Source organism: Vombatus ursinus, unplaced genomic scaffold (genome assembly GCF_900497805.2).
Source record: "Vombatus ursinus unplaced genomic scaffold, bare-nosed wombat genome assembly UNPS02014784.1, whole genome shotgun sequence".
Taxonomy (NCBI): domain Eukaryota; kingdom Metazoa; phylum Chordata; class Mammalia; order Diprotodontia; family Vombatidae; genus Vombatus; species Vombatus ursinus.
Window position 1 is genome coordinate 16,793,233 of NW_020954562.1, and position 25,903 is coordinate 16,819,135.

Genomic DNA, 25,903 nt, shown 5'->3' on the forward strand with positions numbered 1-25,903 from the left:
CACACACACACACACACACACACACACACACACACACACACACACACCCCAACGTGTTTTGGCAATTGATTAGATATGGGGGTGGGAAAAGAAAAGAGAAGAAAGCCTTGAGGACAACTCTGAGGTTGCTATCTGAAAAGATGGTGCTTCCGTTACCAGAAATAGTGATGCTTAAAGGAGGGTGGCTTTGGGAAGATAAAATATTTTGAAAATGTTAAGTTTTAAATGATCATGACCCATCAGGGCAGACACTCCCCTGACCCCAGAGCTAGTATTATTTTCCTTATGTCGTACTTTTATTACCATTACCATTTCATATCCCCATTTAGAATTTTTTTCTGGATCCCTATTATCTGAGAATAAAATACAAATTCTGTCATTTAAAGCCCTCCATGATCTTCTGACCTTCTCCCATTTCAGACTTATTTTGTACTGATCTCTTTCATGTACCATATGTCTCAGCCAAACAGACAAAGGAATTTTTCCTTGAACTTGTCGTTTCTTGTCCTGCTGCAGTGCTTTAATAAAGGTTATCTCTCAGGCTTGGCATGTAGCCTCCATCTCTTCCTTTTAGAATTCTTTGTCATTTTCAAGACTCAGGTAGTGTGGTACTTTCTATGGTAACCCTTTCCTTTTCTACCTAATTGCGTCTTCTTATTCATTCATTTATTATTTCACAATCACTTTTTAAGTGTGCCAATCACTATACTTGGTGCTGAGAATAGAAAGACAAAAGAAAGAAAAAAAGAACAATCCCTACCTTCAAGGAGTTTCCGTTCTATTTGAGGGTTATAACATGAACACAAATGAGTATAATACAAGTCAATTTCTGCATTTATTTTCCCCCAATAGAATGTAAACTCCTTGAGGGCAGGGACTGTTTAATTTTTGTCTTTGTGCCCCCAGCCTCTTGCAAGTGTTTAATAAATATTTGTTGAGGGCAGCTAGGTGGCGCAGTGGATAGAGCACCGGCCCTGAAGTCAAGAGGACCTGAGTTCAAATCCAGTCTCAGACCAAACACTTGACACTTAACTAGCTGTGTGACCCTGGGCAAGTCACTTAACCCCAATTGCCTAACCCCGCCAAAAATATTTGTTGAACTAAATTGCTATGTATACAAGAACTTTCAGAAATAATTAGGCTTACAATTATAGAAAAAAGTTTCATCCAAACATTCATGTGCTTTTTATGACCTTTTTAATTTGTCAAGGAACATTGGGCATGGGAAAAGTCTAAAATTATTCAATTTTAATCACTGCTTAACTTCATTTTTGAGATTGAATTTGCCCAATAAACTAGAAATACAGTGGCCATTCATTGGGCCAATCCCACTGCTGATTAGCACCAAAGCTTTAACCTGCTCCATCTCTGTCACGGGCAGGGTCATTTGTCAGGGTTCATCAAATTGGTGGCAGAATTTTCAGGAAAACATGATCAGCTTTATCTATTCTGAAGTACAGATCCCCTGAGCTCATAATCCACCAGCCTTAGCCTTTTCCAAGAGTAGGGATTACAGGAGCTACAAATTATAATAGTGCTTAAGGAATTCTTCATAAATTATATTTATATTTCCATGTCTATGTGGGCAAACAGTATTGCAGGGAAGTAAAAATGTTTTAAAGGACTTTTTGCCAGCAAACATTGGCCAAGGAAACACTGAATGGGGTGTTGTTGGAAGTATTTGTTTTTACCCTGAAGCTGATTAAGTTCTTTGACATCTTCTTGATGCCAATTTGCTGACCAAATAGCAACAGTAATCATATTTACCACTGTTTAACCCATAAAGAGGAATAAGAATGACTGCGAACTTCAGAAAACTGGGGGAATTTCATGCTAACTTTACTTCATAGACACTGCAAAAAAACAAAGAATTTTGAAAGACTTAAGAACTTTGATCAATGCAATGATCAATCATGATTTCAGAGGCTAGGTGATGAAGGATGCTACTCATCCCCTGATGGAGGGATGATGGGCTAAGATATTGAATGAGACATACATGTTTGGGATGTGAACAATACTATAATTTGTTTTGTTTGAAGATGCTTATTTGTTACATGGGTTTTCTTTTTTCTTTCTTTTTTCAACATGGGGAAAGGTGGAAGAGAGAAAAAATAAATGTTTAATAGTTGAAAAAATAAAATTTAATTAAAATATCATTGTTGAATAAATGTAAAGTTTGACACTTAGCTTTTTAAAAATCAGTTATAAGACTAGAAAAACTGCCTTTCTATGGAAAAAGCCCTGAATGGATGTGGGTGGTGTTTAGTTGACCACAAAGGTGAAATAAGCTAACTTAGGATATAGTAGCTAAATACAAAAATAAAAAAAAATTTAAAAGGATAAACTATAACATATAGATCAAAAGAACCAATAGATTTACTGTATTCCATATCAGAATACATAGGATTTGCAACTGGAATCAACCTCAGGGACTATTTAATCTAACTCTCCAATACCATTTGATAAACTATGGAACTTAGGTCTGAAAGAATTAAGTGATTCATTTATGGATGTGCAATTTGCAAAGAATCAAGATTTGAACCCTTGTTTACCAACGGTTGACCAATGTTATTGATCCATCCAATGTTATTTTCATTATATTAAGGCTAGCTCTGTCTGGAGTAAAATGTATGCTTCAAAATAGGAGCACCGAGTGTTACAGGAAGGCTAGAAATCCCCAGGTCCCTCAGTTGTTCCTCATCTAATAATTTGTAGCAAAGGGGAACTGTTGAGGTACTTTTATGATGGGTAAGGAGGGAGTCCAGGATAGAATTACCTGCACTATAATGAACCTAGTTTCCCCACACTCTGTCATTCTGGAGATACTGTTGAGTAGTAAAGAATTTGGGAGAGTAGTCATCAGGGCTATTTTGACTTGTTTGGGATTTTGTGGAGTAATAGATTCGTACAGGGCAAACCTGCTCATGCACTGTAGGCACTTTGAGTTAAGGGGAAGCCAACTGTGGAGTGTGGGGATGGGATAACTTGTCTGGACCCAATGCAGTTCAGATAGCCTAATCCAAGCAGGAACAGCAATATCAAATTCACAATCATAACGCATCAGATGATTATTGTGATGAGTGTGGAACTCAAGACTACTTAGTTCACGAGCACATTTTGGGCTAGCCCCAGATGAATTATGGCAACAGTGGAAATGGCCAAGGAAATAAACTGAGGTCTTGAGTCCCTGGAATAAAACCATTTTGAAGTGGTCTAGAGTTCTTCAAAAAGTATCTTCAGTCTGTTATTTAAAAATTAGTTAGGGGCAGCCAGGTGGCACAATGGATAGAGTACAGACCTTGAAGTCAGGAGGACGTAAGTTCAAATCCAGCCTCTGACACTTGACATTACTAGCTGTGTGACCCTGGGCAAGTCACTTAACTCTATTGCCTAACCAAAAAAATATAAAAACAAAAAAACAAGCAAACAAAAGAATTAGTTCATGTTAAAATATTAAAGATTAAAGTATATTTTTTCTACCTCTAAACCCATGTTTTCATTGGTATAGAGAATTCCCAAAGAGGAAAATCCCATTTCCAATGTAAGTCTACAACTTAATCTCAGAGAACTGTCTCAGTCACTGAGAGGTTATACAATTTTGTCAAGGTCATGTAGACATTATGTGTCAGAGATTGGGCAAGAAAATCAAAACAATTTTCAAATGCAATGAATAACACCATAGACCAAAAGCAAAGCCAACTTCCAAACTTAGGGGAAGATGGAAAATATGGCTGCAACAGATTTTTTTTAATTCTCTTCCCTGACTCCCCTTATGAGTATCAAAGATGAAACAATCTTTCCTACCTTTGATTTTCAGTGTTCCATGTAGTGTTATCAAGTGTCACTGATGAAAGAATCTCTGAGTTATTCTCAGTATATGGTTGTCATTTCCAATTAAATATACATTTAACCAATCACACTAAAAATAGTATGTGACATTCTGTTCTTGCAAGAATCTATTTCTAGCTTTATTATCTTCCACTATAATGATGTTTTGTTCAAGATAAGCAAATAGACAAGTCAGCTGCAATTATTAAAGGAATCCTTCTATTTTGCAGTGGAAATTATATTGTGAGCCTAGAATGATGGCAGCCAGTCCCCAGTATGGCCTTTCACTTTGCCTTTAATTCAGGCATGGCTAAAGATGTTGATATAGTCAAGGTCAAATTAAGTTAAGAATACCATAGTTCAAAGGTAAATGTATGCTTTAAATTGTTCATCTAGGCAAATAGCAAGTGTTCAAATACTGATTGTTTTGAAGGGAAGATAATCATAAGATCATGAATAGAACTGAAAAAGGCTTTAAAAGTCATCTGGTTCAATCCTTTCACTTTATAGAAGATAGAAGCTTATTTCACACTTGCGGTCAACTAAACACCACCTACATTCATTCAGGGCTTTTTCCATAGGAAGGCGGTTTTTCTAATCTTATAACTGATTTTTAAAAAGCTAAGTGTCAAACTTTACATTTATTCAACAAAGACATTTTAATTAAATTTTATTTTTTTCAACTATTAAACATTTATTTTTTCTCTCTTCCACCTTTCCCCATGTTGAAAAAAGAAAGAAAAAAGAAAACCCGTGTAACAAAATTAGCACCATCCACACACTCCACAGTTGGCTTCCACTTAAAAGTTGGCTTCCACTTAACCCAAAGTGCTTATAGTGCATGAGTAAGATAGTGCATGAGCAGGTTTGCCCTGTACAAATCTATTACTCCACAAAATCCCAAACAAGTCACAATAACCCCAATGACTACTCTCCCAAATTCTTTACTACTCAACAGTATCTCCAGAATGACAGAGTATGGGGAAACTAGGTTCATTATAGTGCAGGTAATTCTATCCTGGACTCCCTCCTTACCCATCCATCATAAAAGTACCTCAACAGTTCCCCTTTGCTACAAATTATTAGATGAGGAACAACTGAGGGACCTGGGGATTTCTAGCCTTCCTGTAACACTCGGTGCTCCTATTTTGACGCATACATTTTACTCCAGACAGAGCTAGTCTTAATATAATGAAAATAACATTGGATGGATCAATAAGAAAAGTTAAGTGATTCCCAAGGTCAGTTGTTGTCCTTCATTCTTGAAGAGGACCAAAGTGACACGACTATGTTGGTATCAAGGTACAGTGTGTCCGACTGTGGTTGATCAGACCAATATAAGGTTGGAAGTATCTACCACAGATCAGGCACAAATAGTCTATATAAACATTTATAGTGGAGATGTCTCTAAATCTGCATATCTCACATTTCTTTTGAGCTACTGCAATTCTGCTTTGCTTACAAAGCACAGCACCTTCTTTGATGTGGGCACATCATGCTGGGCAGTTCCATGCCAGTGTCTCCCAGGTCTCACAATTAACTCCAGAATTCTTCAGAGAGACATTGAGAGTATTCTTGTATCACTCCTTCTCACCTCTGTGTGAGTACTTGTTTTGTGTGAATTTTCTGTAAAATAGTTTTTAGGCAAATGCACATTTGGTATTCAAACAATATGACCAGCCCATCAGAGTTGAGCTTTCTGCAGTAGAGTTTGAATACTTGGCAGTTTAGCTCAAGAAAAGATCTCAGTGTCTGATACTTTGCCAGTTGATCTTCAGAATCTTCCTAAGACAATTCAAATGGAAACAATGTAGTTTCCTGTCTTGGCACTGGTGTACTGTCTAGGTTTCACAAGTATACAACAATGAGGTCAACACAATGGCTCTGTAGACCTTCAGTTTGGTACCTCTTCTCTCCTATGTTTTCCTTTGGAGCCTCCCAAACACTGAGCTAGCTCTGGCAATGTGTGCATCAACCTCATCACCTATATTTACAGCCCTGGAAAGTATACTGCCAAGGTAAGTGAACTTATCTACAGCATTCAAAATTTCTCTGTTTATTATATCAAGGTTTCCATGTATGGATGGTGTGGTGCTGGTTAGTGGAGAACCTCTGTTTTCTTAGTGTTGTTAGGCCAGAATTAGCACAAGCAGCAGAGAATCGATCCATCCTCTGTTGCATCAGCCTCAGCGGCTACCCTGAATACACAATCATCTGTGAACAACAAAAGAAAAATCATACACCAACTCTCCCTCCACTTTAGTGTTGGCTTGTAGCCTTTTTAAATTAAATCATTTATCATCAGTGAAATAGCTGACTCTGTGCCATTTTCATCCTTGTTGAAAGTATTGGACAATATCACTGAAAACATCGTGATCAAAAACATGGGAGCGAGCACACAGCCTTGCTTCATTCCACTGGTGACTGAGAAAGCTCAAGAGCATCATCCATTATCCAGAACCTGTGCAAGCATGCCATCGCGGAGCTGGCATACAATACCAATGAACTTCTCTAGACAACCAGATTTTGCCAAAATCGTCTTTAAACCCTCCCAACTGACGATATCAAAGGCCTTGGTCAGATCAATGAACATTGTGTTTGTTCTGCTCCTTGAAGCCACACTGACCCTTAGGTAGATGACCATCTTCCAGGTGAAGGATCAGCCTGTTGAGGATGACTCTGCCAGCAATGACTAAGAGAGAGATCTCAGTGTGATTGTCCCAGGATAACCTATTTTCCTTTGTATAGATGGGCAATGGAGGCATATTTGATCTGGAGGATAACCTCCTCTTGCCAAATAACCCAGAAAATTTCAGTCAACTTTTGTATGAGCAGTGAACCCCCTGCCTTATAAGTCTCAGCTGGAATAGAATCAGCACCAGGCACTTTGCCACACAAGAGGAGCCTAATATCATCCAAAACCTCTTCTTCAGTTAGAAGTTCAAGGAGAGAGGGCTTGACTTTAATTTGAAGTATGCAGTCAGTGGTTTCAGCATTAGTTGATGACGGTCTGTGGAAAACACTGTGGAAGTATTCAGCCCATCTCTCCAGGATCATGTCTTTATCATTAATCAATGTAGCTCCATCAGTAATGAGTACTTGATGTGCATCATAGGTCTTTGGCTTATAAATAGCCTTCAAGGCATTATAAAAGTACTTTGGATTATTATTATCAGTATAAAACAGAGTTCTTTCTGCCTTCTCACTGGCCCAAGAATCCTGCATTTTTCTAAGCTTTGCTTGTAATTTATTTTTTTGTTTGTTTTTTTGTTTTATTTTTTATTTTTTTTAACATGTGTTTTTAAAACTTTGGGTTACAAATTTTCTCCCTTCCTTCCTCCTCACCCACCCCCATTGAAAAAGGAAGCATCTCAGTATAGGTTATAGATGTGTAGTCATGCAAAACACTTCCATAGTAGTCCTGTTGTGAAAAACTAAGTACATTTCCCTTCATCCTATCCTATCCCCCATTTATTCTAGTTTCTCTTTTGACCCTGTCTCTCCTCAGAAGTGTTTGCTTTTGATTATCCCTTCCCTCAATCTAGCCTCCCCTCTATCAATCCCCTGCTCTTTTGTCCCCTTCCCCCCTTATTTTCCTGTAGAGTAAGATAGATTTCCATACCTCATTGTGCATTCCCTCTTTAAGCCAAATCCTATGAGAATAAGACTCACTCATTCCCTCTCACCTTCCCCCATTTCCCCTCCACTGTAAAAGCCTTTTCTTGTCTGTTTCATGTGAGATATTTTACCTCATTCTACTTTTCCCTTTCTCCTTCTCCCAGTATAATCTTCTCCCGTCCCTTAATTTTATTTTCCAGATATCACCCCTTCATCTTCAACTCACCCTGTATCCTCTATCTATCTATACAAACATATAATTTTTTCCCTCCCACTACCCTAATACTGACAAAGGACTCATGAGTTATGAATATCATCTTTCCCTGGAGGGATGTAAACAGTTCAACCTTAGTAGGACTACAATCTAGAATCCCTTACCCAGCAAAACTGAGTATAATCCTTCAGGGTAAAAAATGGTCATTCACTGAAATAGAGGACTTTCAAGCATTCCTGTGGAAAAGACCAGAGCTGAATAGAAAAATTGACCTTCAAATATAAGACTCACGTGATATGGAAGAGGTAAACAGGAAAAAGAAATCATAAGAGACTTATTAAGGTTGAAGATCATATATCGGTGAATTCTTTCAATTTCTATTTTGCCCTCTGGTTCTAAAATATCAGGGCAGTTTTCCTTGATAATTTCTTGAAAGATGATGTCTAGGCTCTTTTTTTGATCATGGCTTTCAGATAGTCCAATAATTTTTAAGTTCTCTCTCCTGGATCTATTTTCTAGGTCAGTTGTTTTTCCAATGAGATATTTCACATTCTCTTCTATTTTTTCAGTCCTTTTGATTAGTGTTACAGTGCCTTGATTTCTCAAATTGTCCCTATCTTCCAATTTCTCCATTCTAATTTTTAAGGAAGTATTTTCTTCAGTAAGCTTTTGGACTTCCTTTTCCATTTGGCTAATTTTGCTTTTAAGGGCATTCTTCTCCTCATTGGCTTTTTGGACCTCTTGTGCCATTTGGGTTAGGCTATTTTTTAAGGTATTATTTTCTTCAGTATTTTTTTGGGTCTCCTTTAGCATCACTCTCAGTTTTTCCTCTACTTCTCTTACTTGTTTCTCAAAATCCTTTTTGAACTCTTTCATGGCCTAGGACCAATTTGTATTTTTCTTGGGGGGTTTAGATGTAGGAGCTTTGGCTTTGTTGTCTTCTGGTTGTATGTTTTGATCTTCTTTGTCATCAAAGTAAGATAATATAATCTGACTCTTTTTGCACTGCTTGCTCATGATCCTAGCCAATTACTTGAATTATACACTCTTTGTTAAATTAGGAGTCTGTTTCCAGTGTGGAGAATGTACTGTCCCAAGCTTTGGGGGTTTGTACAGCTGTTTTCAGAGATATTTCTAGGGACCTGTAAATTTTCAGTTTTTCCAAGGTGGTATGATCAAGGGTGAGGTATTTACTCCTTTCCTGGCCTGTGCTGTGCTCTGTGAGTACTCTTTTCTGCCTTGGAACTGTAAGGAGAGTTTCCTCTCCACAGCCACTACAAGCTCCACCACGTCAGTGCTCCTCCTCACCCCAGGACTGCCACCCAGAACTGTGACCCAGATCCAAGTACGGGCAAAGCAAGAGAATCCTGCACCAGCAGAGAGATCCCTGCAATCCCCTCTCTGATCAGCCGCTCGATTCCCCCTCAGTCTGTGGTCTGGAAGCTCAGGAGGCAGCCACTGCCCCTGCTGAGCTCGGGGACTGGAGCTGAGACCACCGCTTCTCTCTCTCCCTGCTGACACAGACTTTTCCCACTGACCTTCCAAGTTGTCTTTGGTGTTCATGGGTTGAAAAGTCTGGAAACCGCTACAGCTGCCGGCGATTCAGTCCTTTGAGGCCTGCTCCAGGGTCACTGTGGCCTGCGTGCCCACGCCGCACTGTGCTCTTCTCCCTGCCCGGCATGACATACCTTTCTGATCAACCATCCAGGCTGTTTTGGGCTGGAAATTTGTTTCACTCTGTCTTTTTGTGGGTCCTGCTGCTTTAGAATTTGTTTACAGCCATTTTTTAATAGGTATTTGGAGGGGTTTGGCGGAGAGCTGAAGCAAGTCACTGCTTTTACTCCTCCATCTTGGCTCCACCCCCCTACTTTATTTTTGATTAAGTTGAATGCTGCCTTCTTAGAGAGGGATGAACTATCCTTCTAGTAGACCCTGTGGAGTTCTCATTTTTTGTTTAGCAGCTTCTGTATTTCCCCATTTTTTCATAAAACCAGTCTTGATGTTTGTGTGAATGTTCTGGCCCAGATGAGCAAAGGCAGTGCTGTACACCAGATCTCTGAAAGCTGCCCATTCCTTTTCTGCTCCACTGTTGCCAACTGTGTGTTGGCTCAGCTTTCTCTCTAAGAGGAAAATAAAACTGTTCACGCATAGAGAAGTGCTTTAATCTGTTGACATTAGGTCTTCTGGTGGTTGTCTTACCTTGGGGCCACTGCTTTTATTGAATCCAAAAGTTTACCTTGGAGAGGATGTCTATGATCAGTCTGGCATTCTGTGCCACACATTACCTTTGTCACTCATATCCTGTTTGTCTCTTCTCCTTACATAGTCCATTGAATGCCAATGTTTGCTGCAAAGGATATGTCTACAAAGTTTTATTGCATTTAGGTAAATGGAACACAATGCTGGTGATGAGAAGGTCATTAGATGCACAAGTCTTCAGTAGTAAGTGGCCATTGCTATTGCTATTTCTGACTCCATTCCTCCCAAGGACTCCCCGCTATGTCTGATAGTCTGTGCCTGCTCTGACATTAAAGTCACCCAGAATTACAAGCTTGGCCTCTTTCAGTACCTTGTTGATGAGCACCTATGGGTCTTCATAAAATTTTGCTTTCAACTTGTCAAGGTTCATCATAGTGGGAGCATATACACTGATGATGGTGGTGTGGTCCTTTCTTGAAAGTGGCAATCGCATTGTCATGAGTCTGTCATTCATTCCTTTTGGGAGGCATACACGCCTGTTGACTAGATTAGTTTTGATTGTGAAACCTACTTTACCTTCATGGTGCTCCACATCACTGTGGCTGTTCTAGGAAAAAACATGTAGCTCTGACTTCAGTGAGCTGGCCTTTGTTTGCCAGCCTTGTTTCACTCAAGGCTATGATTTGGATGTGATACCTGCTGAGTTCTCTCACAAGAACTGTTTGTCTCTCAGGTCTAATGGATTTTGTGTTTTCATAAGTGTGCATACATTCTATGCACTGATGGTGAGTAGAATTGTCTTTGCAGAAGGTTTGTGTGTGTGTGTGTGTGTGTGTGTGTGTGTGTGTTTCAACCACCTGCTGAAATAAGTGGGCCAGGATTGGATAAAGCAGACAATTTTTAGGCACCTCTACTAGCCCCTTCCTCACACCAGGAGGTGAGAATGTGGTCCTTAAAAGGCTGCTTAGACACCAGGGGGCTGCTGAATCCCACTGCTGCTTCCAGTGAGAAGATGACCTTATGGTCTGGGCCCCCTGTGTGCAGGGTTGTGATACATCGCCCAGTGTATCCACATTTGTTGCTTCGTCACTTGCCAGTCACTACAGGACTTTGAAATAGGTCAAAATGGTAAAATGGTATATGAGTAATGTTTTTTGATTTATGGAATTGGTTTTAAGTGAGGCAGAATTACATGAAGTCTTCAGCCTCACTCTGTCTTCCAGAGTCATCACAGTCCAGTGGCAGGACAAAGTCAAGACAACTGGCAATGGCTTGGGATGCAGTTCATGACCTGGGTGTCATGAACTAACATCAAAGGAATAGCTCTGAAAAAAGAGGCTCAGCATTCCTCACACCAAATGTACTAGTTTTTCCTGAACCCACTTGGCATATGCAATATTCAAGGGTGGCAAAACACTTTTCGAGCATAGGAATTAGATAAAGCTTAATGTAGAGACAATCATAAATAGCACCAGTCTCTGAAATATTGCACATGATAGGCATACTGGATTTCAAGAATTCATAAACGAAAATTAACCAGGTCTATTAGAACCAGAGAGCTAAGGATGAAAAGGATCCACTGATCGTCTCCTAAAAGAATCCTCCAAGAATGCCACAGACAAAATCCAGAGCTCCCACATCAAAGGAAAAAAAAAAACATACTGCAAGCAAGAAAGAAGTAATTCAAGTACAAAGCAAGTATTGGTCAATATAACAAAAGATTTGGCAGCTTCCACTAAAAACCAGAGATGTTGAAATACAATAACCCAAAAGGCAAAAGATGTAGGCTTATAACCAAGAATAACTACACAAGGCAGAGTATAAACTTACAAGGCAAAATGGATTTTTAATTGAATAGAAGAGCTTTGAGTTTTCTGATGCAGACAGGAACTGAGCAGGAATTTTAAAATGCAAATGCAGGAGTGAAAAGAAAAAGAAACTTAGAAAGGTAACATTATTTAAGCAATTGGAAGGAGTTAGTTTTATGATGGCGTTGTGTTAACCTTCTGGGGATGGGGGAGAAAAAACAAGTATCCCTTTAGAATCTCAATGTCTTCAAAGAATATTGAGGAGGGGGCAGCTAGGTGGTGCAGTGGATAGAGCACCGGCCGTGAAATCAGAAGGACCTGAGTTCAAATCCGGCCTCAGATCAGACACTTGACACCAAGCTGTGTGACCCTGAGCAAGTCACTTAACCCCAATTGCCTTAAAAAAAATACTGAGGGAATTAAAGAATAACCACCACCACAAGAAGTCCTAGCTTTGGATTGAGTCCAAGGTTTTAAGCTTGATTCCAAGGGTTTTAAGAGAGGAGAGAGACAAGAAAGTAAAAAGAGAAATCCACAAGGTTAGAGATGATGAACAAAGTTGAGGATTTTTTAAAAAAAATTCTCATAATCAGTGTATGTGAGAAGAATATACAAGTATGAAAGAATTTGAACTTCATTCATTTGAAATAGGCAAAAGATCACTGAATACACATAAAGTTTGGTGGAGTAATTCTTCAAGCTTAAAAGGGAAACAAGCAGAGATGAGAGAAAGGGTTAAATGGGAGGAAAATGATGAGAAGGGAATAATGTACAGATATGCTAATAAATGTTTAACAACTAGCTCTCCAAAAAAAGTGTGCATGACATACTATTAAGTTTAATCTGCATTATTAAAATTTTCTCCACCACTTTCTTAAGTGTAAACAATCAACAAAATAATAAATCAAGCACTGATATAGCACTTGCTAATTTCTGAGGTGTATATGCTCACACTAAAAATTTAACAATCAACTCAAGAGTTGGTTTGAACTAGCTTTAGCACACCCTGGGAATAATCCCAAACAAAACAATTTCCTGATCCGGAAAAAAAATTTAAAAAGGGAAAAAAAGAAAAAAAAGGACCTAATGGGGTGTCTTAGATTGCCTTGTAGACAAATGGGGAGAGACTGAACAAATTGTGGTCTATGAATGTTATGGAATATATTTGTGCTAGAAGAAATGACAAAAGTTATAATTTCAGAAAATCCTGGGTTAGTAGGATCTGAGAGAGTGAAGAGAACAGAACCAGAACAGTTTATTGAAGAACAACAAGATTATAAAGGAAAAAAAACAACTTTGAAAGACTTAAGAACTGATTACAACAATGACCAACCATGTCTCCAGAAGATCTAGAATATAGCATGTCACCCGCCATCCTACAGATGGGTAATGAACATGAGGAGCCGAGACATATATTTTTGGACTCAGCCACTCTGTAGACTTTTTACTTGACTATTCTTATTTATTATAAGTGTGTTTTCCCCCTTTTTCTTGGTCAAGTGTGTGTATGTTTGTGTGTAGAAAGAGTGATGCTCATCCCCTGACCCCTGCAAATAGCAATGCAACATTTTTTTTTAATACCGAGAAGAGAACAGAAAGAAGTTCTGAAGGAGCTACAGAGAAGCAAGACAGTTTTGAAAGTAAGGTGTCAAAATTTGTTACATACTTAAAAACAATCAAGCAGTATGAAATGGAGATTTACAATTTCATATACAATCCTCTTTTGTGTCTGTATATATGAAAATGCTGTTTTTAATTTTTAAGTTCAAAATAAGAGAAAAACTAAATTGAAAATTAAAACTGTGGGTTTATCCCAAAATGTACTAAGCCTTCTTCTCTCCTCTCTTTTTACGTATTCTCACTACACTTCACCAGCTCCCATGGGTTTAATTATCATCTCTACGCAGATTATTCCCAAATCTATATAACCATTGCTCATTTCTCTCCTGTGTTCTAAGTCCATATCACCAGATGCCTTTTGAACTAGATGTCTCATACATGTCTTATATTCAACATGTGGGAAACAAAACTCATTAACCCCCCCGCAAAATCTACTCTTCCTAATTTCCCTATTTCTGTCAAGGGCACTACCATCTATTTAGTCACCCAGGTTCACAGCCTAGGAGAGGTGGGTAGCATAAGTGGGCATCATGACTCTTCCCTCTAATTCATTCCCTAAAACTAATCATTTACCAAATCTTGTCAATTTTCCCTTTACAATATTTCTAATTTCCATTTTTATTATTCTTCTCTTTGTTCATTGTTTACCACTCTAGTTTAGGTCATAATCCCACCTCTTTCCTGAATTATTCTAGTAGCCTTCATATGGGTCTCCCTGCTTCAGTTCTATTCTCACTCCAAACCATCTTCTATACATCTGCCAAAGTCATCCTAAAGCAAGTATCTGACAATGTCAGCCTCTGCATTTATTCTGCATATTTTTATATAAGTACCTGCTATCTCATGCTATAGAATGTAAGCTCACTGAGGACAGGTACTGTTTCTTTTCTGTCTTTGTTTTCTCAGAGTATATCTTCATGTCTGGCACATAGTAGACATTTAATAAATATTTGTTAATTGATTGCTTGAAATGTCTACCATGTGTCAGACCCTATGTGAGGAACTGAGTATACAAAGAAAAAATAAAACAGTTCTTACCCTCAGGGAGTTTACATTCTACTAAGGGGAAACGACACAGATAAGTAACTACCAAATACATAGAAAAAAAAATTGTGAGCATGCTAATGACTGGGAACATCAGGAAATGTGTTTTGTAGAATTGGCACTTGAGCCATACCATGAAGGAAACTAGAGTTTCCAAGAATCGAGTTGGGGGTGGAGCTGAATGGGGAGGGCATTCTATGCATGGGAGACAGGTGATGGAAAGGCATAGTTACAATTTCTGGTTTTGTCCAAATAACCAAACCATTGGCTCCTCCTACTGATTTTTTAGCTTCTCTGTTAGCGCTTTATAGTTCTATGGAATCCATTCTGTTAGTCAGACACTCTATGCATTGTCCAGTACATTACTACGTGACTTTTCCATTATCCTTTCCTATGGCCTGCTTCCTTGATACATCTGCCACCCATGGTTTTCTATATAGATTCTCATTTATCGTAGAGTCATCCACAGAGGTTTTCATCTATCATTCTTCCCACTGCTCACTGGGAGAATGTAGGCTTCTAATTTTCACAATCTTCTGCTGTTGCTCATTTGTATAAACATGTCTTATTTTTAAAAATAGGAACATTTTAATAAACATAAAAGAACAGAAAAGAGGATTATGTTTGAAAATGAACTTCAACCAATAAGCATGTATTAGATGCTTACTAGGTACTGTGCTAAGCACTGAAGAGACAAAGAAAATTCAAAAATAGTCCCTGCTCTCAAGGAATTTACAGTCTAATGAGGAAGACAACATGTACATATATAATTATGTACAAGATATACAAGTAGATTTACATAGTAAGTAAAAGATAAACTTAGAATCTTAAACTACATTATAAGGAAATAATTATCAAAAATTATCTGGTACAGGTTAAGAAATAAAAAAGTCTTTTTAAAGAACTGATGCATAAGGTGCTTTGCTTTCCAGGCAATCATAATGCAAAGGCAAAAATCAAACAGCCCCTACCGTCAGAGAGTTTTCATTTTATTTGTTTTTATTGTGAGGGTCAGCATTAGACACTAAGAAGGATGTGTTACTATGACAACACTCAATGAAGTGGAGGTTTGGTGGTTAGGTTACATGTTTGATTTTGTTAATCTTGACAGTAAAATAAAGCTCTGTTCAGGGAATAAATGTACTTTAAGAATGGCATTTTCCAATCTGAAAAAATAATATTTTCTATTTATTCTTACTAAATGGAAGATTTCCAACTCCACATGCTGTACTCTATGGTTATACTACAATGTAGATGATCCTATGAGTCTTGATGTCATCAACTTTTAAAAAAAAATATCCTTCATCTGATAAAATACTTAGTTCTATTGTGAACACAGCTATACAAAAATAACCGGCCGTCCCCCTACCTTCCCCTGCCAACACACAATTATCCATAGAAACTCAATATTATCCTAGGATGAAGACCAACACATTTTCACTGAGATTATTCATCTTACTTATATGGCTAAAATTTATTTTTTGATAAATGCCCCTAGTTATTTTTAGTGATCAACAGGCTCATTCTGTTCTCCAAAGGAATTCTTCACTTGGGCCTCTGATATCTCTCCCAGCATGGTAGAGTCCTTATACTGTGTTATCTTGAGATAACGCTGTTCACTATAGATTGGATACATAATAAGGCTGGTATATCTTGGACTCAGTCCAAAGGAGGTCCATTAGCCAAGTAAAAAATAAGTCTTATTTTTGAGGCAACCTCACCTATAAAACAAATCATGAGGAGGTACTGTAATGAGGCTCCAGTTAATTAGATAGTTATTCTTGTCTTTTATTGAAATCATAGCATCAGAGACTGTTAGAAATAAAAGGGAAATTACAGGTCATCTGGTCTGTCACCTTCATTTTCTTCTAGATGAGGAATCTGAGGTTCAGTGAAGTTGACTTACCTTTTGATTCCCAATGCCGGTTCAGATTTTTGTATAATGGGTATTCGGGTTTATAATATTGGAAAGGCATGTTATTTTGCTCTAAGTTAGAGGTTCTTATCCTGTTTTGTGTTATGGACTCTCATTATAGTCTGGTGAAACCTATGGACCCATTTCTCAGAATAATGTTTACTTAATGTTATATGTAGTATTGCAAGACAAATTGTATTGAGATAAAATTATTAATTTTTTTTTCCTATCCAGGTTCACAGACTCTGAAATCTATCTATGGATCCTGTAAGACTCTATAGACCCCAGATTAAGAAACTCTTTTTAAGGCATATTCAAATGCAACCCTCTTCCCACTACACCAGATTACCATGCTAGAGGCAGCTGTGTGTTTCAATCTCATCTCTGACTGTTACGACCTCCGTGAACATTGATCATTCCCTAACTGGCCTGAGCCTTGGTTATTTTGTGTCTAAATTTCACAGTGTTGTGAGGAAAGCATTTTTTAGGCCACAAAGCATATATGTTATTATTTTTTTTGTTCCTTCTATTTATAAATCATTATTCTTCCTTTGTGGTGATATAGTTAGGCAATACACTCCTTCACACTTTGATGTTCAGAGCTTTCCTTGATGAAAGGGTAAGGAGGTGGCCCTGACCAGACACTGTCTATGAGCAAGGGATGCATTGGAAGGAAGCCAAGACACAGAAAGAAAATCCTGAGCTGCTGTAAGTGGGGTGGGAACTGAGGTCAGAGCTAAGTCTTTTTGAACATAAGATAAGACCAAAGCAAACTGTATAGAAAAATGTATTTCCAAATAGCATTGTGTCTGGAAACATTTCTGTCCTGTTGATTCATTTGAAGAATGTTTTGATTTGTAGTGCTTAAATTGTAGATTAATATTTAATAATAGTTTTATTGGTCAAATTATATAGTTGAGGTTTTTTTTTAGAATTTAAAATAAAAACCAAAAGACATATTCCTGTACAAGGTATGTTTTTTGAGTGTGATGTTTTATATAGAAGGTAAATTCTACATTAAAAAAGGAAATCCTTTCATTTCCATCCACCCAGAGGATACAAGTGTATAGCAGATTAGAACTCATGTGGAACAGTATGTGCTTCATTGCTTTTAAATCTACTTACGTGAAATTGCACCAGCTTGGCAGGGGGAGGGGACCGGGGAGGGAATCAGCATGAATTACATAGCCAAAAGTTATTGACCTAAAATCTAGCTCTAATGAAATGGATAAATATGATCTGTGTGACAGAAAATCATCAAGTGAAAGGACTTTACTATCCTTCTTAGCCATTTAAGCTACTTGACTATTAATTAGTCTATCTGTACTGTGGAGGATTGCCACCCTGTGGTCCCTCTCATTATAGGGAGTAGAGCAGATAAAAGGGGATCTTGCTGAGAAGAGATAAAAGGGCTTAATTTCACCACAGGAACAGAAAAGTCATAGATATATATATATATATATACACCACCTTCCACAATACTGAAAAGAAAATAGATTCTAAAAAAACAAGCTTTCCTAACTAAACTTTGATTCATTACATGCTCCATTATATGTGTTTAAAGACTAACAAAATGTTTGCCTATTATGCACACAGGAGGTACATAATAATTATTCCTTGATGGTGGTTGAGTGTAAAGTTGGGGACCTAGGTTCAAATCTGTTTCTGTCTTTGTGTGACCTTGAGCAATCTTGGCATCAGTTTCCTTATCTGTAATATGAGGAGGTTAGATGAGATTAGGAGTTCTTAACCTTTTCTTTGTCATGTGACCTTTTGGCCATCTCATGAAATTTATGGACTCCTTTTCGGAATAATTTTTTGGTTATTTTTAAAAATTAGTAATTGAAAGGAATGCTAAATTTTAGTTAGAGGTTAGTGAAAATAAACATGTAATTTTGTTCTCATCCAATTTAACAGACCTCTTGAAATCTATCCAGGAACCTCTTAGGGTTCTAGCGACTCCAAGTTAAGAATCCCTTGATGAGCTGATCTCTAGGGTCCTTCCCAGCTATAGCCCTGATTATGTAATTATTCAGGGCAGTAGCAAACTAGGCAGTGAAATTGCAAGCTAAGTCTGGAAAGGAAGCCTTGAATCACATTATGAAGAATCTAACTCTAGATTAAGGAATTGACATTTTATGCTAAGGGCAATGAGGAGCTGCCATAGGTTTTTGACCAGTATAGCAAGAGCAATAGATGTTGGAACCAGGGTGATTACAAAGTAAATGGAAAAGTAGGACCATATATGAGAGATCTTGCCAATGTAGAATTGACAAGAATCGGCAAATGAGTAGATTTGGATTTTGAGGGAGAGGGAAGAGGCAAAGATGACTTAAATTCTGTACCAGGGAACTTGTAGAGTGGTGATGACTTTTAAAAAATAGGGAAGTTAGGAGGAAGGGTAGGCTTGGGAAAAGAAAATGGTGAGTCATCTTGGGGACACCATCACTCTGGCATATGTTGAGTTTGAAATGTTGCTGAGAGAGGTTGTGAAGTGTGGGAGCTCACAAGAGATGTGAGCTAGAGGTTTTGGGTAGTTATCAGCATAGAGTTGATAACTGAAACCATGGAAGTGGATAAGATTAATGAATTAATAAGATTAATGAAAAAAAAGAATACAATGAAATAGAAGACCCAGGGCAAAACCTTGGTGGGAAGTAGAAGATGAACCAGTGAAGGAAATGGAGAAGGAGTGGACACATGGATAGGAAGAGAAGACGAGACCAGTGACATAGAACTCAAAGAAAGAGGGAGGAAGTGAACGTCAGTTTCAGATGACAAAGGAAGGGAAAGAAAATGGAAAAGTCACTGAATTTTGCAATTAAGACCTTAGGATGAACACTTCCAGTAGAGTGGTGAATTCGGAAGCCAGATTCCAGGGATGGATGAGGAAGTAGATGCAGAAAGTATAGACAACTTTTTCTAGAAATTTAACTCTAGAGAGCAAGTGAGAAATAGGATAATTTGATGGTCTAGCAAGATCAAATAAAGATTTTTTTACTTTGTTTTGTTTTTAATGATATAGAAGACCAGGAGATGTGAGCATATTTGTAGACCAAAGGGAAAGAGACAGTATAGAATGAGAGATTAAAGAGGAGGAGGGGATGGAGGGAATGTTAATGGAGGGGGGAGGAAGTGCTTGGAGTAGATGAGATCAAAGACAAAAGCAAAGAGGTGTTAGTCTTATTAAGAAGAAAGCCCATCTCATCTTGAGACTAGAGGGAAAGAAGAAAAATGGGGAAATGCATGAGATATTTTTAAGGAATAGAGTAAGGGCAGGTAGGTGGTACGGTGGCTAGAATGCTGGGTCTGCAGTCAGGAAGACCTGAGCTCAAATCTGAACTCACATATTTACTAGCTGGGTCCCTGGGCAAATCACTTAACCCTGTTGGCCTCTGTTTCCTCATCTGTAAAATGAGCTGGAGAAGGAAATAGCAAACCACTCCAGCATTTTTACCAAGAAAACCCTAAATGGGATCACAGAGAGTCTGACACAACGGAAATGACTGAACAGCAATGGAGTAAGGGTGATGAGGGAACTTGCAACAGATTACTTCAATCTTTTCAGTAAAGTAGGAGGTAAGATCAAGATCATCTACTGAAAAGGAGGAAGAGGAGGCAGAAAAGCACTAGAGGAAAAAAGAGGATGATTCAGATGAGCAGCTACTCTGGGACATATAGGAAGTCATTCCAGCAGAGATAAAAGGATTGATACTGTGGTGAAGGCATAAGTGAGATAAGACTGCATACCTTGAAGTAAACTCAGCGCAATTTCAGGATATCCATACCAATGTTCTATAGCTTAGAAATAGTAAAGAAGACATGAATTAGGGGTTGCCCAGAGTAGGAGATTAGTAGTATAGGAAGAACAGGAAGAGAGACAAGGGATTCAAGATAGAAAATGATGTCTTGTTGAAATGATTGGCTCTATGGTCACAAATGTGAAGGAAGGAATGGGAAGACAAAACAGGATGAGCAACCAGGGTGGAAGAGAGTAGTGATCAAAGGACTAGTGTTCATAAAAAGGCCAAAGAGGAGGTTGGGGGAAGTGAGGCAGGCAGATCTGGAAGGACAAGGAAAAGGAGGGGAATTCCAAAGTTCAAGATCTTGAGGTAGAATCACTCACTTTAGGTATGCCCAAGGATATAACCACACTCCTCTGAGTGATTGAAATGGAGAGAAAATAGATATGGTAGGTGTTGGGAATGAAGAAGGCCTGAGAGACTAGGACACTATATGGATCATCAGTAAGCTTATTAAGCAATTAGAAACACCCGTGTTATATAGAAATGGACTTAATGCCTATTACCCTTAGTATTTTTTATTCCGTAAGTGTTGCTGTATAACCACAGTCAAGTTGCTTACCTTCTCTGAGTAGTTTTATTTTCTTCTGTAAAGTCAGGAATGATATTACCTATGAATTTTAATTCAATATATTCCAATGACTCCCATTACTTCTAGGATCAAATATTAAATCTTCTGTTTGGCATTTTAAGCTCTTCACAACTTGACATTAGTCTTCTGACACATTCCCCTTCAAACATTTTATAATCAAGTTACACTGGCCTATTTGATATTCCTTGCACGTAACACTCCACTTCCTCCTGACTCTCCATTTGCACTGACATTCTCCTATGTCTGCAAAGCTTTCCTTCTTCACCTTCACTTCATAGTTTCCCCGGCTAAACCTGAGGCCTTTTCCCAGTTTCCTCTGAGATTACTTCCCATTTCCAATATGTATACCTCATATGTACACAATTGTTTACACATTGTCTCCCCCTTTATAATGTGAGCTCCTGGAGAACAGAAACCTTATTCTGATTGTTCTTTGTATCTGTAATGCTTAGCACAGGGCCTGGTCAAAGTCAGTACTTAATAAATAATTACTGACTTATTGACTGGTATGGCCCAACTTATTCTATTTAAAATGATAATGAATTTTTTTAAAAAATAAATTAAGAATGGTGATGGGTATTATCTGATTCTCTTTTACTCTTTGGATCCTGGAAGGTGTATAGTTCTACTTAGTAAGAGTTCTATTTTGTGCTCTATCCATTTTCTTTTCAGTTTTATGTGGTGGTGTCTGAATCACAGCAACTACTTGCTATAAAAGCTTTAATGGTCATCCCATCAGATGAAAAAAGGCTAAAGGGCATAATTCTTTCATCAGCACCAAATCAAAGCTGGGAAAGTACTTCATTATCCCCCAGTGATGATGGACAGTGATGTGTCTTTGCCGCTAGCTGACTCCTGGGTGCTGCTCCTCCTGCCACTAGCCACAGGACTATGTGTTGATCCAAATGGACAATGACACATATACATTATTTTGACATAAAGTCTCTTGGTCCCTATTTTGGGGTTTGCATGCAATGGAGAGGGGGAGAATAAATGTTCTGTGTAGCTTTTACTAAGTGACCCATAAAAAGCATTCATTTGTTAATATAGTTATGAGTATTGTTCAGAACTGTGCAATACACTTAAAAAAGGTGTGTGTGTGTGTGTGTGTGTGTGTGTGTGTGCGTGTGTGTGTATGTATTTTGGCTAAAGACTAAATAACTACTAATGACTGAGGCAGGAGGAAAACTTAGCAAATGTAGGAGAAAAAGACTATGTTATAGTAACAGCACAAGAGAGAGAGTTGAGTCTGGGCTCTAGTTCTAGCTTTGTCATTAAAGGGATTTATGTTCTTCAGCAAGTCACTATACTTCTCTAGGGATCACTTTCTTGATCTATGTAGATAAAGAAGTGACCCTTAACTTGTACAGTGGGTCCCCCAAATAAGGCTGGCCAGGTTCAAGGCATGTTATGATTCTACATCTACTCAAAAATGTAACTCACAAGCCCCTACTGGCATGTTTGCACTTACTTCTCAGCTTTAAGAGATATTTAATTCAAAGCAAAGACATTTGATGAAATAGTACAGTAAGAAAAGTGGGATAAAGACATTTGTTCCCATTAACCAGATGCATGCTTTCCTACAAAAACACCCTCAACGGAAAGAGTTGATCACTCATGTGGGAGAACACATAGAGGGAAGCATACATGTGGGAGATGCTTGTGACCAGGACCCATGCATCAAGAGGAACAAAAATAGGGAATGTATGATCAGAGAACATGCTTGGAGGGGCACCTTATGCCTCTGACAGTGCAAAGACATTAATGTCCTCTAGTGAGGCCCTCCTCCAATTCATCCTATTATTTGTCTCTTCTGTGTATGCAGCCTCTGATGGATGCTTTGAACATGGTGTGTAGTTTCTGCTGTGTTTACATGTTCCCTGATGGTTACATGTTCCCTGATGGAGCATCTCTTTCTTTTAACTTTTAGTCCCTCACAAAAGGAGGGAAAGATCTCTGATATCCCTCTTTTAGCTTGCATAGCTCTTTTAGAATGCTAAGGATCCTAATAACATCTAGCCATCAGATGAGGAAAACAAAACAAAATATAACATCAGTGACTTCTCCTCCCATATGAAGGTCTGTAGTTTTGTCTGAACCTTCCTGGGATGGGAATTTCCTCTTTGGAAGGAGATTACTTGCCAGAGGCAAAACTATTGGGCACAAAGAACCAGAGTTACTCCAGGTAGTGAGTGTCTTCAGACAGTCTATTTTTAAAAAAATGTATTTCACAGTCAATGAGAGCCAGGTATTGGTCAGAGGCTTCACTCTGACATGGGTCAAAAAGTCCATATCCTAGCTTAATTTCTAATTGAGGAACTGCTCCTAGTCAACTGCAAAACTTCTCTGGCTTTTCATGTAGACGAGTGCGAGAGGAAGAGAGCATAGCAATAAAACTAAGCATTATCAAAAAAGCAGACAAGTGCAACCAGGAAGACAATACCTACTCTCTGAACTGAGTTTTGTTCCTATGCTACATATATGCATATATTACTCTAATTTTATGGCAATCTTATCTATAGAACTTTGGAATTGATTGCATAAGATGGGAGACACTGGCATAGGACCGCCCAGTACGGCGTGCCCTAACTAGAGAAGGTGCTATGCTCTATGAGCAAAGTAGAATTGAAGCAGCTCAGAAGAAACATGAGATGTGCAAAATTACAGAATCCACCCCAAATGTTCACATGGACTATTTGTGTCCAATTCTGAGCTCGTGTTGATCTGACCAGCCACAGTCAGATGCATTGTAACTTGACTGTAACATAGTGATTGTCATTTTGGTCCTCTTCAAGAATGAAGGACGACAACCAACCAACCAATTGTGGGAATCAAAGACCTTTACGTGCGATGATGATAAAGATATCCCCTTATAAAAAGTGTGGACATCTGCCTCCAAGAAGCAGTCATCTTCACTTAGGTAATACATATCCAGGGCACAGGTACTCTTCATATAATATCAAGGAAATATGATCAAAGTCTCAGGTGGAGATGTCAGTGGAGATGTTCATGTCTTATACTGGGCAAATAAGCCCAGATGGACAAAAAGTATGTTTAGACCAACATCTTCTATGCTATTCTAGAATAAATTCAAATTAGATATATGATCTGAATACTAAAGATAATACTTTAAAAACATTAGAAGGGTAGCATGTCACAGGCCTTCACATTTATGGGTAGGAGATGAATTCTTAACCAAGAAAGGGATAGAGGTACTTACAAGAGACAAAATAGATAATGTTGATTTATGTGCAATTGAAAAGTTTTTGCATAAAGTTAATACACCTAGCATGAGAAGGAAAGAAGTTGACTGGTAATAAATCTTTGAACACATTGATCAGATAAGAGTTCGGTATCATATATACACATATATGCAAATATACATGCATCTATACATATAAATATATACATTTATGTATACACATAAATATAAACATATGTATACATATGCATTATATACACACTTATGTATGTGTATACATGTACCTGTATGTTGTATACATACACACATATCAACCAAAATCCATTCTTTAACAGATAAGTAATCTCAAAGAATATGAATGAACAGTCTCGAAATAAAGAATTTAAAACTATTAATAACCAGATGAAAGAATGTTCCAAATCACTAATAGTAAGAAAAATTCAAATAACAATTGGCAAAAATTACAAAAGATGGGGAGTCAATAAGGGGTTGTGGGAACATTAATAACAGTAGTGCATTGTTGTGAAACTATGAATTAGTTCAACTGTTTTGGAAAGCAATTTGGAATTATTACGACTCAGAGATTTTATTGGAAGTTATATTTCCCAAGGAGGCCACTGACAAAGAGAAAGGCCACACATAAACTAAAATATCTATAGCACTATTTTTGTGGTGGCAAAGATGTAGAAACAGAAGAAATTCCTAACAGAGGAATGGCTAAGCAAATTGTAATGCAAAATTAAATATTACTCTCATGGGAGAAATTATTTATATGAAGAATACAGAGAAACATGGAATGATTACATAACTGATAAATAGAGAAAAGTAAGCAGGGCCAAGAAAACGATGTACACAATAATTACAACGATGTAAATGGAACATTCTGTAAAATTGCAAAGACCAAACTTGACTTAAAACAAGAGATATGAAAAGACACCTCCCACCACTCCTTTGCAGAGAGGTATGAGGTCCACAGGTATGGAATATTGCAATATATAATGTTGATTAATTTTGCTTATTTTTGTCTTCCCTTTAAAAAATATTTGGGAGAGGGAGAGCAAAGCATATAGATAGGAATCTTGTTAATGTAAAAACAAAAGATATTTTTAAAAAGCCTTAAAAATATAAAGCCAGATCTAAAACTTCATCTTTAATCTTATTAGGATGACCTAGCTCAGGGGTGGGGAACCTACAGCCTCAAGGCCACATTTGGCCTCTAGGACCTCAAGTGCAGCCTGTTTGGATTCAGACAAAGGGCCGCACTTGGGGACCTACAGGGTCATATGTGGCCTTGAGGCCACAGGTTCCCCACCCCGACCTAGCTATATTCCATGTTATAACACTTACTCTGTAAAAAATGATGGAGTTAGGTCTCTGAAAGCCAGTGTTTTTCCAAGAAAGATGGGCAAAGAATTGTTAGTGTTAGGTCTGCTGATGTAAAATCAAAGAGTCAAGATTTTAGTAAAATGTAAACTCTTTGAAAGGACTACTTTCATTTTTATTTTTGTATAAAAATGTTTGTTTGGTTGAATAGAAATGACTATCTACCTCTTCCTTAGTAGCACATAGAGTTAAATTTCCCATGTCTCTGACAAAGTATTCAGAACAGTATATCTGAAAGTTACTCGGGAAATGCACAATAAATTCCTCTTTTTGTAAGTTGGAGTGTCCTGTTGAAATTTGATGAATAAAGTCGTGGTAAAACTTTCCTGATTTAAAAAAAAATACATTCAATGAAGGTCAATGGAGAAGCATTCCAAAGATAATAGAGAAAAGCAAAATACTTGAAAACACAGGAATAAATGCATGAATTTTTCATAATCTAAGATTAATAGCTGGTGACACTAAAATTTCTTATTTTTAATTCTTTAATTATAAACACACAGCTGGGTTGCATATTTTCTTCTTGTGTGGCTGTGATTTAGGAAAGAAAATATGAAGAAAAACCTCAGGGATATTGAGAATTGAGGAACTTAGATTTATTCATACATTAGAGAAATGTGATCCATACATTATTTTATTTGTGAATTTTGGCTCACACTTTTCTGGGTGTTATATAG